Source organism: Somniosus microcephalus, unplaced genomic scaffold, assembly GCF_052327205.1.
Source record: "Somniosus microcephalus isolate GS21.2 unplaced genomic scaffold, FLI_Smic_1.0 scaffold2002, whole genome shotgun sequence".
NCBI classification, from domain to species: Eukaryota; Metazoa; Chordata; class Chondrichthyes; order Squaliformes; family Somniosidae; genus Somniosus; species Somniosus microcephalus.
In genome coordinates, this window is record NW_028227189.1 from 1 (window position 1) to 10,425 (window position 10,425).

The following is a 10,425-nucleotide window of genomic DNA, read 5'->3' on the forward strand; positions in this document are numbered from 1 at the left end:
CGTGTCCCAAACACTGACCTGCCTGGGCTTCGCAGCAAGGGAGACACTGATAAATCCAAATACTCCACGGGATTTGCAGCTGCTCACAGATCTCCTCCAGCAACGTTCAAATCCCAGTCTATCACTTCTTGTGCCCTTCACTCACTTTTCTCACCAAAATAACTATCAAGCCTTCAACACAGTGGCTGAAAATGAGAACAGGTGCAGCGTAAAGGGGACTATGAACTAAAAGTGAGAGTAAAATGCTGCGCTCGGACTGACCTGAGATCCTCCTGTGATGGGAATAATGCAAGTTAGAAGGTTCCCAATCACTGTCTCCAAGGGAAAATTCAGACAATCAATGTAAATGGTGTAGATCAGTCCCAGACAATTCTGCACAAGGAGAGAGAGATCAGGGATCAGGACACTTTCACTCATGATAACACGCAGTTGTAAACAATGTACCCATGATTCTGTATTCGTCCAGTATGAAACCCTGTGTAGGTTGCACTGCATAAGTGAAAGAGCCAACTGCTGCCTCCACACAAGCCCCATAGCCAAGAGAGGACAGACAGTCACGACTCTGCTCCTTAGCTGCTTTATAACATTCAGTACTAAACCTGGTGACCACCTCCCCCAGGACAGGACATGTACAGAGTGAACAACGGAAGCTGCAACAGGCAGGGTCACAGGTAACGTCACTCAAAAAGCCCAAATCAGAAGTGGCCACAACAGAAACAACACCCACAGTCGCAAGAGATACAGAGCCATGCGGGGGCATGGAGGGTGGGCGTGGGCGTGGGGCGCTCTCAGCCTCGTTGATGGCCAAGCACAGACCCAGTTTTTATAAACAATGATTACTGGCACAGGCACAATGAGCCAATGGCCTCATGCTGTGCCGTAAATTTCTGATTCCATGAAATACTGTAGTTTGGAGATTGGACCATTTCATCCTAAGGTTGCTCCACAGAAAGACCCATGTATTCATGAATAGGTTTTGTGTCATAGAGTCATAGAGTTATACAGCACGGATAGAGGCCCTTCGGCCCATCGTGTCAGCTGGGCTCAGGTCAGACTCTTGCTTCCAAGTCAGACAGTTGTGTGTTTAAGTATGTTGACAGTGCTGAGCTCCTTTAAATGAGATAGTAAGTGCATGTCTGCCTGTTTAGTTGAATGCTAAAGACCCCACTACACTATTCGAGCAGGAGAAATCCTCGTTACTCCAGGATCATCCCGGAGAGCAAAAATAATGCCCGGCATTGTTTCTCCACTAACAACCGTCTCCTTAAACCACTCTCCCTGCCCCCTCCACCAAGTACGAGGAGCTCATGGACTTCTTTGTTACTAAGATTGAGTCCAGCTGCCTCTGCCACATCCCTCCTTCCCCTTGCCCACCAAGCCAATCCTCCTCCAAGGCCCCCCCACTACGCCCTAACCTCGCATCTTTCTCTAGTTTCTCTCCTATCTCCCCTCATGCCCTCCCTAATCTTGTCTTGTCCATGAGACTCCTCTCTGACTTTCTTGACACCATTCCCATTAAACTGTTGACCATCCAATTTTGCTTCCTGGTCTCCATGTTAGTTGACATTGTAATTGCTTCCCTTTCCTCAGGTACTGTCCCCCTCCCCTTCAAAACCACCATCACCCCCTCCTCAAAAAGCCCACCCCTCTATCCTTGCAAACTATCACCCCATCTCCAACCTCCCTTTCCCCTCTAAAGTCCTTGACTGTGTTGATGCCTCCGTACCCATCTTTTCCACAACTCCATGTTTGAACATCTCCAATCAGGTTTTCGCCCATGCCACAGCACTGAAACGGCCATCAAAATCACAAATGGTATCCTATCCATCCTCATTCTTCTCGACCTGTCTGCAGCCTTTGGTACAGTTGGCCTCACCATCCTCCTTCAACGCCTCTCCTCTGTTGTCCAGCTGGGTAGGACTGCCCTCGCTTGTTCCACACTTACCTACCTAATCGTAGCCAGAGCATCACCTGCAATGGCTTCTCTTCCCCATCCCACACCATTACCTCTGGTGTCCCCCAAGGATCTATCCTTAGCTCCCTCCTCTTCTTCACTGACATATTTCCCATGGCGATATCATTGAAAGACAGGGGGTCAGGTGCTACATGTAAGCTGATGACACCCCGCTCTACCTCACCGCCACCTCTCTCGATCTCTCCACTGCCACTGATTTGTCACACTGCCCGTCAGACATCCAGTCCTGGATGAGCCGTAATTTCTTCCAATTAAGCATTGGGAAGACCAAAGCCATTGTCTTTGGTCCCTACCACATACTCCGTACCCTCGCCACCGATTCCAAACACCTCACTGTGGCTAAACTAGACCATTCGCAACCTCGGTGTCCTACCTACCCCCGAGCTGCGCTTCCGACCCTGTATTCGCTCCATCGCCAAGACTTCAACCTCCGTAACATCGCCGTCTCTGCCCCTGCCTCAGCTCATCTGCTGCTGAAACCCTCATCCATAACTGTTTCACCTCTAGACTCGACTATTCCAATGATCTCCCGGCCAGCCTCCCATTTTCCACCCGTCGTAAACTTCAGTTTATCCAAAACTCTGCTGCCCGTATCCTAACTCGCACCAAGTCCCATTCACCCATCACCTTTGCGTTTGCTGACCGACAGCCAGCAACACCTCAAATTTAAAATTCTCATCCTCGTGTTTAAATACCTTTAGGGCCTCCCCTCCCTAGCTCTGTAATCTTCTCCTGCAACCCTCCATAAACTCTGCGTTACTCCAATTCTGGCCTTTCATGCATCCCAAATCCCTTTGCCCCACCATTGGTGGCCGTGCGATCAGCCACCTAGGCCCAAATCTCTGGAAGATCCCCCCTGCTAAACTGCCTCTCCACCGCACTCACCTCTTTTAAGGCTATCCTTAAAATCAACCTCTTTGACTAAGCTTTGTGTCACACTTCCAAGTATCTTTCCTTAGCTTCGTGTTGATTTTTGTCTGATTACACTTCTGTGCAGCGCCTTGGGATGTTTTTCTACATTAAAGGTGAGTTGTTGGTTGTGTTGTGATTTTGCAACACTAAGAACAGATTGACGAGTTATTTATCACTTTGCTGTTTGTGGGATCTTAGTGCTCAAAATGACTGCCATGTTTGCTATACATAATGTTTATTGCATCTGAAAATAACGCATTGCATGTGAAACACTCACGATGTTTCAGGGAGCTTTCACAAAGCATGATAAAAATGCAAGGCTCTCTGTCTTCCATTAGGCTCTTACCCTGAACACCTCGGTGTGGTCCAACTGTGAGACCAGAACCAGACTCTTTGGGGCAAATAACTGTGGGGCCTGGATAAATTTTGAGTCCTCATCATCAATGACATCATTAGCATTGTTCTTCTGGGGCTGCAGGAAACAGATTGAGCAGAGATTAGCATGAAATACAGTATAACACAAACCTTGCAAACCGAGGGGTTCGGGGGGTTTATATACAATTAGATACCCGGGAGTGAGTTACAGGCTGGAATCTGATCGAGGGGTTCGGGGGGTTTATATACAATTAGATACCCGGGAGTGAGTTACAGGCTGGAATCTGATCGAGGGGTTCGGGGGGTTTATATACAATTAGATACCCGGGAGTGAGTTACAGGCTGGAATCTGATCGAGGGGTTTAAATGTAGAACAGATACCCAGGGGTTAGTTGCAGGCTGGAATCTAATTAAGGGGTTCGGGGATTTATACATAGAATAACAGATACCCGGAAGTGAGTTACAGGCTGGAATCTAATTTAATGGCAATGCACATACTCCATGGTTGTGGCTGAAATGGCTATGGATGAAGTGTAAAGTGACCCAGAACCCGATAGGCACCTGACTGTAAAACCGGAGGATTCCTATCTGGAATTTATCCGTGTGAACCAGGAAGGTCACAGGTTCCACCCTTTGTCATTCAGGGTGGCAAGGGAGGTGTTGCAATTCCTAAGCTGTTTGGAGGTGGGAAGGCAGGAATAAAAGGGGAAAGTGAACCAGGATTCATGCTCTTGAACCTGTGTCAGGACTCTGCAGGAAAGCAGCCCTCAGCGTTGAATGACTAACATTCACTGTCCAGGCTCTCACAGGAAGAATAGTCACTTGGGGCATCTATGCCGGACTCCAAACCCACATAACCAAGTCCTAGCATCAATCAGCCCTTGGAGCAGAAGGGACGACATTGGCCATGGGGGAGAAGAGAGAGTGAACACACAAAACAAACACTGCATAAGGAATCTGTATCCATTTTTTGTACTTTTACCTGTGAACTCTCAACTGCTTCCCAGAAAGTGAAACATGCACAATAATGCCTCTCCGAGTTGATATCAGTTAAAACTGCCACAAAGAAGTTTGGCGATTTCCTTTCAAGAACCAGCTGCCATCCACTGGGCTGACAGAACTGCAGGGAGGGAGAGAGAGAAAATTAGGAAGAATTCAGACACAGAACATGCAAAATCAGATTATATCTATATCCAGCATCATCCAACTGTAAAATACTCACCCGAACGGAAACCCCGACACTCTCCCGCCTAGAAATCTCAAGGGCTGACGCAGTGGGGGATTTAAACTACAGGTAACAGCTGCTGTAACATACGGGGAAGTGGCTAAAACTACAGCTAAAAAGCAAAGTCTGAATTGTATTCTCAAGGAGAGAGGGGGGCGCGGAGAGGGAGCGGGAGGGGGGCGTGGAGAGGGAGCCGGGGGGGGGGGGGGGGGCGGAGAGGGAGCGAGAGGGGGGGGGCGCGGAGAGGGAGGCGCACGGAGAGGGAGCCGGAGGGGGGCGCGCGGAGAGGGAGCCGGAGGGGGGGGGGCGCGCGGAGAGGGAGCCGGAGGGGGGGCGCGCGGAGAGGGAGCCGGGGGGGGGGGGGGCGGAGAGGGAGCCGGGGGGGGGGCGCGGAGAGGGAGCCGGAGGGGGGGCGCGGAGAGGGAGCCGGAGGGGGGCGCGGAGAGGGAGCCGGAGGGGGGCGCGGAGAGGGAGCCGGAGGGGGGCGCGGAGAGGGAGCCGGAGGGGGGCGCGGAGAGGGAGCCGGAGGGGGGCGCGGAGAGGGAGCCGGAGGGGGGCGCGGAGAGGGAGCCGGAGGGGGGCGCGGAGAGGGAGCCGGAGGGGGGCGCGGAGAGGGAGCCGGGGGGGGGGGGGGCGCGGAGAGGGAGGTGGAGGGGGCGCGGAGAGGGAGGTGGAGGGGGGCGCGGGGAGGGAGGGGATTTTCTATTTTGATATAAGGCGCTATATAGAGGCAAATATCATTCCTCATGACCTCTCTGCAGCAGCCTTCCAAGTAACCTATTTAAACCAGTCCATGTCTGTAGTTTGTGCAGAGATTGCTGATCACAGAATCATAGAGCACAGAAAGAGGCCATTCAGTCCATCATGCCTGTGCTGGTTCTTTGAAAGAGCTATCTAATTAGTTCCACTCCCCCACTCTTTCCCTGTAGTATATATCCAATGATCTCAGCTAGGTTAGCACTGGGGTACTAACATTAGTCGCAGCACTCCCAGTCAGGGAAGGGGAAATCAGTAGGGTTCCCTATCCTGATCGTTATACTGGGAGCCCTGCTGGAAGTGATGAGCACTTGATTGGGTCCGACTACGATGATCTCCAGCCAGGCAGCACTCATTGACGGAGCTCACAGTCAGTTACTGCCACTCGAGTGAGTTATTCGTGGACCAGCGCCACTGGTATCTATCCGACAATGTGGAAAACTGCCCAGGTATGTCCTGTCCACAAAAAGCAGGACAAATCCACCCAGCCAATTACCGCCCCATCAGTCTATTCTCAATCAGCAGCAAAGTGATGGAAGGTGTCATCGACCGTGCTCTCACGCGGCACTTACTCACCTGCTCACTGATGCCCAGTTTGGGTTCCGCCAAGACCACTCGGCTCCCGATCTCATTACAGCCTTGGTCAAAACATGGACAAAGGGGCTGAATTCCAGAGGTGAGGTGAGAGTGACTGCCCTTGATTGGCACCCCATCCACCCCCTTAAACATTCACTCCCTCCACCACCGGCGCACCGTGGCTGCAGTGTGTACCATCTACAAGATGCACTGCAGCAACTCACCAAGGCTTCTTCGGCAGCACCTCCCAAACCCGCGACCTCTTCCACCTAGAAGGACAAAGGCAGCAGGCACATGGGAACACCACCACCTCCAAGTTCCCCTCCAAGTCACACACCATCCTGACTTAGAAGTATATCGCCGATCCTTCATCGTGACTGGGTCAAAATCCTGGAACTCCCTTCCTAACAGCACCGTGGGAGTACCTTCATCACACGGACTGCAGTAGTTCAAGGTGGCAGCTCACCACCACCTTCTCAAGGGCAACTAGGGATGGGCAATAAATGCTGGCCTTGCCAGTGACACCCAGATCCCATTAGCGAATTTTAAAAAAAACCTCGGGGCGAACTGGCCAAATTGATCATGTAGTACCGTCCTTACTCCTACTTCGAGATACCTCCCTGCCAACTGGCCGTGGAGGAGCTACAATTTACGCACCATTGAGGCGGCCGAGTTCGACGGCAGACTCACCCAAAGCTGCTTTTCAATAGAACTCTCACTGCAGGATTCGGACTTTATTTTGCAGTGCAGAAACGGAGAGCTCTTCTTACTTTGAAGAGGGAAAGGAAGATAGAAGTGAGCTGACAGAATTCAAAGGCCATCCAGAGCAGGATGATAGCTGAGGTATGGATGCAGTGCACTCGTTCAGACCATGAATTCCACATGAAAGGAATGGACAGCTTCAGTGGAAAAGTGCATCAGCTTGCATTGTACCCATGTCAGATCCCACACTGCAGCTAAGGGGCATGAGGAGATATGAGTTGACATGACTGTGACAACACTCAATTTGCGGTCTGAGGACAAGACTGTCAGGAACAAGAACAGCAGCAGTTGAACATCATCGGCAAGACCCAAGGCAGGTTTTTGCGGAGATTCTGAAGCCTGATCAGGAGCTTCACAAAGCAAGACGAGATAAGCAGCAGGCTGAAAGCCAGCTCCTGTGCAGATGGTGCTATCCAGCTGGGGCTTCTCCTGGTTTGCTGAGAGACCTGGTTGGGTTTCGGTTGAGACAGTCTAGATGACAGGAAGGAGCCAGGAATGCATTCACTAACCAGTCTGAGTAAGAATATAAATTATGTTTCTGAGACACTACTGTGCAGCTTTTACTGGCCAGCCTTCTGTGAAGGTTAACCAAGACCATGGTGTACCTCCAGCACTGAAAGCTTTCTGTAGCAGTTCCTGGAGGCTATGGTATGACTACATTTAAATAAATTCCTTTTGAAGTGTAGTGTGGGTATGAAGCCAGTGTTTTGAAACTACAAAGTATCAGGAACAGAAGTTCTCTTTCGCACTTGGGTTTCATGAAACATCCAGTACACTGCTGTCTCAATGAATTTGACAGAAGGATCATTGGAGCTCATTTTGAAATGATAGGTCACCCATTTATCCACATCCCATGGATTTATCATTAACCAAAAGGCAATGGGATCATTTTATTAGCCAAGGAGGGGGAAGGAATACTTTATGGGAAAGGAACAGAGTCCATTGTGCTGCCTCTTTGTAGGACTGCCATGGCTAGCCTCCTCACTGAAGATGGGAAACCAGTGCCGAAATCCAATGGTCTGACACCCCAAATGTTTCAACCTTGCCTCTCAGAACCACACATCTGGCCACTGATGTATGGCTGGAAACGGCCACAGGAAAACGGCAAAGTGCAACGTTAAACGGGAACAGTCACGGCAAACAGCAATGAGGAAAATTCACAGGGAACAGCCGGGGGAAAGGGCATGGAGAAAATCCACAGAGAATAGCCATGGGGAAAGGCCACAGGGAACGGCCGTCACTGCCCCTGGCAAGAGCCTGCATTACATCCGTGTCCACAGTAAAGGTCAATGTTGCCAATACTGAGACATTTGGATACCAACTGAGCATCTTTGTGCATTATAGTGTTTGGATCTGCTTTCATGCGGATCTGAAGCTGCCTCTATAGACAGTATGAACATCAATGCTGCTGTAGAGTTGAAGCAGAGGATAAGGATTTTCCAGCAAGTTAAACTGGATCCCTCTCTGTCCTGTATTTTTTTTCCACTTGATGTTTCCTTTGAGGTGGATGTGGCCCTATAAAATCATGGACATTCAGCCCATGCCTGTGTCAGTTCTAGTTCCAGAACTCGCGCTATCTACTTTAATACAGGTTGAACCCCGGTAATCCGGCAGCCAGCGGTCCGGCACCTTCAGTGGTCCGGCACGAGGAAGGTCCTGCTGTCACATTCCCTCCCTGGGATGGGTCCAGCTCGGGTCCCGGGACCGCCACCGGGTCAGGATCAGCGCCTGGACCGCGCAGCATCACCGACGGCTCAGCGGAGCGATGGAGCCCGAGAAGCCTGTGGGCGGCGGAGTCGACGGCGGCACAGGGAGGGCAGCAGCAGGAAGAGGAGGAGCAGGTGGTGGCGGTGTTTGTGGTGACTTTCGACACCTTCAGTGGTTCGGAATTTTCAATGGTCCGGCACCGGCCTGGTCCCGAGTGTGCCGGATTACCGGGGTCCAACCTGTAGCATGTCCCTGCCCTTTTATATTATTCCTTTTCAAATACTTATCCAATTCCCTTTTAAATGTTTTCTGCCTCAACAGCCAGTTGTGATAAAGTATTCCATGTTTGTTCTAATAACACTATGTGAAAAGAAATTCTAACTTCCTCCCTCATGATATTCCTTTTGTTACTGATTCGCAAACCAATGGAAACAATCTTTCACTATTTACCCTCTCAAAACATTTCATAAGCTTCAAAACTTCCATTAAATCCCTTCCCCTTAACCTTCTCTGTAACAGTGAAAAAGCCCCCAAGTTTTTAGAGCCTTTCTTCATTGCTATAATCTCCTCTGAGAGATTTTTCACTGTACACGTTTCATCGCTTAATACCCTTCCTATAATGGAGCATCCAGAACACCACAGCACACCAATTGTGGCTTAACCAACCTTTTGTACAAATGAATAATCTCTCTTCATATCCACGAATCCTATTTACCTTCCTGTGGCCTTTCTACCTGCAATGTCACCTTTAAAGACCTCTATCACATCCCTAAATCTCTGTTCCTCTAGTCTGTGAGGGTACTCGTCCTTTCACTGTCCTTTTTCCCAAATGTACTTCAAAATTTCTTCACCTATCTGCCCACTCAGAATAGACCGGCTGTTTTGCTCTATGCAGATCTCAGTGTATTCAAAGTAAAGCAGACAGCAAACGAAGAGTCAGCTTAATATTTAAATCAGTCAAGGCAGTTTGAAAACTTCAGTTCCCCTAAACACTTTTGAAAATACTGTAACACCAAATTGGATGTCACAGTCAATGAGAACACTGCTTGCATCTCTGAACCCGAGGTCCAAACCCATCCTAGAATGAAGGGTCAACACTCCTCTTTCAAACAACTGTAAAGGTTTTCTAAATGGCTTTAGGAGAACAGCAGTATATATTCAAGTCAGGACAGCATGTACTTGAATTCCCCAAGTAAACATTATTCAAAATTCATAAAAACAGCTTTTGTAATTAATATCTGCACTCAGAAGTTAACCGAATGGCCTTTTGGGGAAAGAAAAAAAGTGACAGACACACAGATAAATGGAAAAGAAAGGTAGAGAGAGAGAAGGAAACAGAGACACAGAAAGAGGAAGTGCGATTGTTAGAGCGACTTATCTCATCTCTCAGATGCCTCAAAGCACTACACATACAACTAACTTTTTAAAGTCCAGTCACTGTTATAGAGGTAACGCAGCAGTGCTTTTGCACACAGCAAGGATCCACAAACAGCAATGAGTTGAATAAGCAGTGAATCGGTTTCTGGTGGTGCTGGTTGAGAGAGAACTGTTGTCCAGGACACTGGGAAAAACTCCCTGCTCTTTTTGAAACAATGTCATGGGATTCTCAATGTCCATTGGAACCACCGGCAGATAAGGTCTCAGTTTAACACAGCACCTCCTTGAGTACTCCACTAGAGTGCCAGCTCAGATTATGAGAGAACTCTGCCAGGCACCCAACATGTGTAGATCTAGGAGTGTTTGATGAGGTGGTGTAAAGGGAGCGTTATGATGTCTGTCCCAAGAGTACTAGGCATCAACACTGGATGCGCAGTATAAGAAAATGGTCCAAACCGTGGGCCCGACACCTGCCCCCACGAAAGGAACACTTTCTCACGGCCTATGCATCCATTGACAAAACGTTGCCAGTTATTAAAACATCCTTCATTGAAAGCGAGATAAGCAATGGAGCCACAGTCCTTTAATCTGAATTACAGCACAGCTGTGGGGAGGTGCCCAGTGCATGTCACTCTCACTCCCATAGGCCGGGAGAGAAACCTGCAAGACGTCACTGCAGACACTTTCATCTAAATCCCAACTGGCGAAGGTTGGACAGAGTAGAGAGAAAGAGGGACAGTGTTATTAAAAGAGAGGGGGG

General features: G+C 49.4%; 1 long non-coding RNA gene across 1 annotated transcript; it reads right to left on the reverse strand.

Annotated features, from left to right (window-relative positions):
- Positions 1-74: 74 nt before the first annotated feature.
- LOC147080151 (uncharacterized) lies at positions 75-4,521 on the reverse strand. The gene is made up of 3 exons (XR_015077488.1): positions 4,245-4,521; positions 3,234-3,359; positions 75-372 (listed from the first exon to the last, which is right to left on the reverse strand). It is a non-coding gene; the product is annotated as an uncharacterized LOC147080151 (long non-coding RNA).
- Positions 4,522-10,425: the final 5,904 nt, after the last annotated feature.